The following is a 7,166-nucleotide window of genomic DNA, read 5'->3' as shown; positions in this document are numbered from 1 at the left end:
GTTTGGGAATGCACATGTTAAGCCAAGATGACCAGTGTCTGCATCTTCCTTCCTCCTTATTATTCCAAAAAAACCTAGCAAAGATCCTGTGTAGTTCTTTTATAACATAGTTAGGAGGCTTTATAGCAGATAGAACATGAATTGGGATACTTTGAAGGACACTTGTAATCAACACTGCTTTTCCTCCATAAGATAGTTACTTGCCTTTCTAAGTTTGCAACTTGTCTTTGACTTTCTTCAATAACTTAGTATAATCCACTTTCCTTTTCCTGGCATGAGTAATTGGTACTCCAAGATATGTAAAAGGAAATTGTCCTCTCACAAATCCTGTTACTGCTGCAACCTGCTGACTTAACTCATCTGATACTTTGCTGAACATATAAAAAGAACTTTTCCTCTTGTTTATCAGCTGTCCAGATATTTTCTCATATTCCTGAAGAGTATCCATGATCATTTGTAAAGATTGGTTGTCTACTGCAGAAAAAATGATTGTATCATCTGCATATGCCAGATGATTCAGGTCAGCACTCCACTTTGGCATCCCATATCCAACAAAACCAGGCTGATCAAACAAAGAGTTCAATGCTCTTGAAAGAACTTCTGCAGCTATAATGAAAAGAGCAGGAGAGAGTGGATCCCCCTGCTTGACACCCCCTTGTAGAGTGAAAGAAACCATGTGCCTGACCATTCAGAAGTACAGAATACCAATTATTTGCCAACAGCCTCCATATAAGTTCAATGAAAACTGAAGAGAATCCCATCTTTTTCATTACTTTACATAGGTATAACCATGAGACCCTATTATATGCTTTTGTCATATCCAACTTAATCACAACATTTGCTGGTTTTCCTCTCTTCCTTATATCAGTTACAATTTCTTGTGTCAACAATACATTCTCAATTATATTCCTACCCTTAACAAAACCTGATTGATTTGGAGAAATCACCCTTGTGAGTAACTTGTCCACTCTGTCATGAACTACTCTTGATATGACTTTATTGATAAAGTTGCTAAGACTTATAGGTCTCATATCAGAGAATGACTCAACAACATTCTTCTTTGGCAGCAAAACTAGATTAGTGTGAGTAATTGACTTGGGAAGAGTCTGTCCTTCAAAGAAAGCTTTAACAACACTAAATACATCAGCCTTGATCACCTCCCAACACTTCTGATAAAAGATCCCAGAAAATCCATCAGGGCCACAAGTATTGTCCCCATTTAGTTTAAACACTGCCTTCTGTACTTCCTCCATAGTAGGTTGTTCAGCAAGTAGTATATTATCCTCCTCTCTAATCAGTTCAGGAATATGATTAAGAATTGGAGAATCTTCACTAACCTACTTATGGAAAAAATTAACAGCTTCAGCAGCAACTCTATCAGCATCCTCTAGCCAATTTCCAGTAGCATCTTTAATCCTCTTAATCTGGATTCTTTTCCTTCTTCCTTTTACCAGACTATGGAAATATCTTGTATTCTTATCACCTTCTAAGAAACAGTCCATCCCAGCTTTTTGCCACCAGAATTCTTCCTCATAGTGAAGATACAGTTTAAGTTCTGCTTGTGCCCTTTGCATGACCATTCTATTTTCTTCAGATGGATTCTCCTCAAACAAATGCTCTTTAATCTTAACTATATCCTCTCTGATTACTAGTTGTTTAAAAATTTCCCCAAAAGTATCCTTACTCCATGTACTTAAAGCAGCTTTCAGTTTCTTCATCTTGAGTTTAAAGGACAGAAACACATCATCAGATAAGACTGCTTCCCATTGTTGCTTAACAAAGTCAAGAAAAGTATCATGTTCCACCCAGAATTTGAGAAATCTGAATGGTTTGATAAAATTGTCCACTTGATCTCCACAAGATACAAGTAATGGTGCATGATCAGAACTAGTCCTTGACAAATGTTCCACTTCTAGTTGTCTAAACCAATTCTGAAATGTATCATTATGCACAGTCCTGTCCAATCTCTTAAAAATGCAGTCATTGGCAGCCCTACCATTCCACCAGGTGAAAGGACTCCCTTTGAAAGGCATCTCATGCAACTCACAAGAATTCAAACAAAAGGCAAAATCTTTATATTCTTATGGCAATACTGGTAAACCTCCTATTTTTTCTTCTTCATTCAATATAACATTGAAATCTCCACCAATCAGCCAAGGAGATGTCATGTTACTAGCCAAGAAGTATAAACTATCCAACAACTACATTCTCTCCACTTCTGAACATTTAGCATAAACCATTGTAACCACCATATCTCTATTCAAATCTTGAAAATTTAGCTTTACAGTAATGGATTGTTCAGTATCCAACAGAACCTCAGCATCTACATTATGTTGCACAAAAAACCAGATTTTACCATTACAATTGAAATTAGCATAAGGCATTCCAAGTCTCCTTCTATATTTCTGAATCTGTCTATGATGCTAAAAAGGTTTCATCAGAGCTACCAAAAAGAACTTGTGATGCTTATTTAACATTTGAACTCTATGAAATGCTTGTTGGGATTTCACTGATCTTATGTTCCAGAATAAGGATTTAATAATCATTTAACAGATTTCTTAGAGTTATTCCTTGTTGAGTTCTTCCTTTTCTTGGCCCTTTGCTTTGTGATCTTGGAGATAATCCTGCTTCTACACACATCTGTTGTAGATTCATATCAATAGCAGCACCATCAGCATCTTCCTTCTTATTGTTGACCAAAGTCAACTTATCATTTTCATCCTGTAGCTTGTGAGAAACAACATCATGCAAAGCCTTATTAAGTGATATCCTTACAGCAACACACAGAGGCTGAACCTCCTTAACATCAGGAATAATGGCCAAAGCTAAATTCCTTTGTTCTGCATCAACAACTTTCTCAGGATAATAGCCAACCAACTGCAAGTTACAATTAGAATTGTGTACCTCCTCATTAGAAATCTCCTCATGTAATTCTTTATGAGGAGAAGGTTTCTTCTGTTTAGCTACTACATTAGAATTATCCTTCAGAGTTAAAGCCTGAGCAGAAACCTCCTGATCCATGGAACCAGTCTTACTTGGAGAGCAACTAATAACCTTTTTATCATCATTGTCCAGACAAATTGAGTACTTTCCAATCTCACCTTGCATCTTCTCATTAGAAACTTCATTCAAATTCAGATCACCTGCTTGAGTACATTCAGGCATCAGATTTTCCAGAGACACTTCAGAAGCCTCTTTTACACCATGATACCTGTTAATTACATCAAAACTCTGATGAAAATCTGCATCACCCCTAACACCCCTATCTTTCTCTCCTAGTTGCTGATCATCTGTATCTGCAAGTGCTAGTATACTGATCAAGTTATTCACCCCATCCCCCGGATTATGCATAACTTCCAAAACACCTTTATTTTGGTCAACTTCATCTTTGCCCACATATTGATTAAAGGGTTCTGACACTCTTTCTCCAACATTAAGATCTTCATCAATTTTTCCATGCACCATTACAGACTCTTGAACATCTTCAGATACTTCATTATCCTCCTGTTCTTGATACTCATAAGCCTTCATTGAACCATAATCCACTTTAACCGCCTGAGATTCTGCTTTGCCATCTAGCTGTGGATTATTAATCTCTTTTTGAATAGGATTACTATTAACCTGCTGTGTTTTGTCAATAGCTACTACACTTTGATTATAAGCTTCACTATGGTGCACCTTAGAAATTTCATTCTCATAAAATTCACCCTCTTCCAGAGAATTGGTTCTATTTTTAGCCTGATGTTCGTCCTGAGACAAACTTGCAGCTTCTACACCATCATGCACATTATTATGATCCTTCTTGTCATCAACAGATGCAACTGCAACCCTTTGTTCTACAGAAACATCCTCTTCTACCACATCCTCCACATTTCTCAACTTATTAACTTCAATATCCTCTACTCCTTGGTTTAATACATCAAATTTGTTTGACACCTTAACTTTTTTGTTTCCCTCATCCTTCCCAGTTGGAATCACTTTGTTCTTGTGCTGCCCTTTGTTTCCAGGATAAGTTACCACAGTACCATTGGATAACACTTTTGGTAAATATAATTGCATTGGCTTTTTCCACCCCTATATCCTCTATATCTTCCTTGTTGGACTTGCCCTTGTTTACTTGTTCCAGGTTCTTCAGCTACAAATAAAGCCTTTCCCTTGTTCTGAACCACTTCTTCTTTGTCTGCCACCTCCTTTTCTAGCAATTCTGGATGAAGCACCCAACAATCTTCATTGGAATAACTTTGCAAAAAACACTTTGTGCAATACTTTGGTAGGTAGTCATACTGAATATTAACTTTAATGGACCTGATATCCTTTGTAACATCATCTTCAATCTCCATCTATACAGACTTAGGCAAAGCTGCAAGCAAATCTACCTGCACTTTCACTCTTGCACTATTTGGCCTAGTTTTATTGATAGTAGTAGCATCTAGTTGAATTGGATTTCCCACAACTGATGCTAATGTAAACAAGGATTCCTTGACAAAAAAAGTAGGAAGAAGGTTTGGAAACGAAATCCAAGCCATAGCAATTGAAGTCTCCTTTTCAATACTGAACTTAGAATCATATATCAATGGTCGCATTTGATAAGAGTGACCATCTTTTGATTTCAACCAAAAGAAACTTTTTGATGAGATAGTAATAAAATCTCCCCTTAAATCACATCTTATTAAAACATGTCTATCTCTCAAAATGCCTACACGACAGTTACCCTTTACTCCTCACTGTTGAGGTATAATAGATCTCAACTCATCTAACTCAGGCCATCCATACAAAAACTTACCAACAATGGCATTTTGTAGGTTTTCAATCCTCTCCATTCGTAGGACTTCAGAGGAAGACCATCTTACAACATGTTTACCATCAATAATCTCAACCTTCTTCATAGGAATGGATTCACACGTTTGCATGGGATTTTCAACAGTGTCATGCATTAGGGTTTGGAGATATTTCTGTTCTGTGTTCGTAGGGATTACTGTTTTTGGTTGTTGAGGATTGCTGGACAAGGAGAGAGGAGGGAAATCTTGAGGAGAGAGAGGTTGACCAACCACCAGACGCGGTGGCTAGCCAGTGGCCCGAGTGGCCATAGAACTTTTAGGGTTTTCAAATTAGGGTTTGCATGGGAGGAGAGAGAAGAGAGCTTTTTTCCCGATGTTTCCTTAGATTTACCACCGGAGGGGATAAAGGTGAGTAAGCTTCCTTCTCCAGTTAGTGGTACCTTTCTTGGTTGACCTCTCGCCCTCTTCCTTGCCATGGACAAGGTCGGCGCACGTTAGTCTTAAACTACGCCGAGAGCACCGGAAGAGAGAGAGAGCCGCCGCGATTTTCACCGGCGAAGATGATGTATCGCTGTTGTTGTCTCCCCATGTGTTGTGACCTTTGTCAAATAATAAATATAATAATTATTATTATATTATTGGTGATTTATTTGAATTTATTTGCGTGATTTTAGTGAAAAATTTACATTTGCTTATTTTTTTGTAATAAAATTATAAAATTGAAGATACATGAGACGTACGCGCCGTAGATCCATGAGACTTATGCCTCATCCTGTACTGCATAAAACGCCTCGCCTCGCACCCTCGCCTTTTAAAACACTAGATCGGACTACAAGGGTCTATTATGAGCCCGTTTGGATGGACTTATGCTTTTGGCTTATTTTAGTTGTTTTGGCTTAAAAACATTTTTGTATTTTACCAAATACTACGAAAGTGCTTAAAAGCTATTTTGGCTTAAAAGCGCCTAAAATCCACTCCAAACAGGCTCTATATGCAGTTTTACCCTGCATTTCTACGAGAAGCTGTTTCCACAAACAATTTTTTATTAGGAATATGGTCAAAATCCTTATTAACTGGAGAAAATAAAACAAAATGCTTTTCATTTAATTTTTGGTCAGAAAATACTTTTGAATTAATTAGAAATATGATAAAAAAAAAAAATACACCCTTGTTGATAGTAAACGGGCTCATTATGCCCTTATATCCCATTAACAGACCTTTAGATCTTATTTATCAGCGTTTAAAACATATTCTTTTGCTGCTTGAAAAACTGGCAACCTCACTTTTTTTTTTGTGTGTGTGTGTGTATATATATATATATATATCACCAATTTTCAGACTGTATTTAGATTATTTGTAGATTACAGAATAATAATTAATAAAAAGAAGATGGAATTATGTAAAAATTATATAAATTTCTCAGGAGTAATCTTAGGAGATGGAAAAATTAGATTACAACTCCATATAGCTAAAAAAATCTTTAGAATTTCCAAACAAACTAGATAATATAAAAGAATTATAAAAAAAACTTAGGAATAGTAAATTATGCAAGAAATTTTATAAAAGACTTAGGGAAAATAGCAGGACCATTCTATTCTAAAATAGGTTTCACATGACAAAAGCATTTTAATATTGAAGAAATTAAATTAGGCCAAACCCAACACCTGTGGTCGTCCACTTCTTTCACTTGAGCACCTAAAGTGGCCCTTGTTCCATTTAGACACTTCAGGTGGGCCATTCCTATTCCACTTAGACACTTTTTGCACCGTTATCGGAGCAAAACCAACACCAGTCGTCTCCTATGTGGATTAAGTGGCCAATTAAATTGTGCCAGCTCATTTAAATTGTGTCAACTCAATTAAATTGTGCCAACTCATTTTAATTGTAAATTCACTAATTTGTAAATTTGTGGAGTTTTGACCATTAAAAATTGGGGCTTTTGGGCTTGTTGGATGTGCAATGAGGTGGCGCCCCCTTTGGTGTTGGTTTTGCTCCGATAACGGTGCACAAAGTGTCTAAGTGGAATAGGAATGACCCACCTGAAGTGTTTAAATGGAATAAGGGTCACTTTAGGTGCTCAAGTGAAAGAAGTGGACGACCACAGGTGTCTGTCGATGGGCTTGACCATTAAATTAGTTGCAAAAAATAAAAGAAAAAAGAAAAAATATTCCTGATTTAGGTCCAAAAATCTTTTGGCTCTGATACCAGTATAATGGGTAATTTGAATTTTTTTAAAAATGTTAAAATAAATTTTAAAAGCTTTTTTATTAAAGTTTGAATTTATCAGAAATTTAACAATCCTACTCGGTACTTCCTCACTTATATTCTGACTTCAGCCGGGTACACTTTGGGCCCTATCGTCACATGAAGTTTTCAGAAGATGCTTGA

Source organism: Lycium barbarum, chromosome 8 (genome assembly GCF_019175385.1).
Source record: "Lycium barbarum isolate Lr01 chromosome 8, ASM1917538v2, whole genome shotgun sequence".
NCBI lineage: Eukaryota > Viridiplantae > Streptophyta > Magnoliopsida > Solanales > Solanaceae > Lycium > Lycium barbarum.
This window is presented reverse-complemented; position numbering follows the sequence as displayed.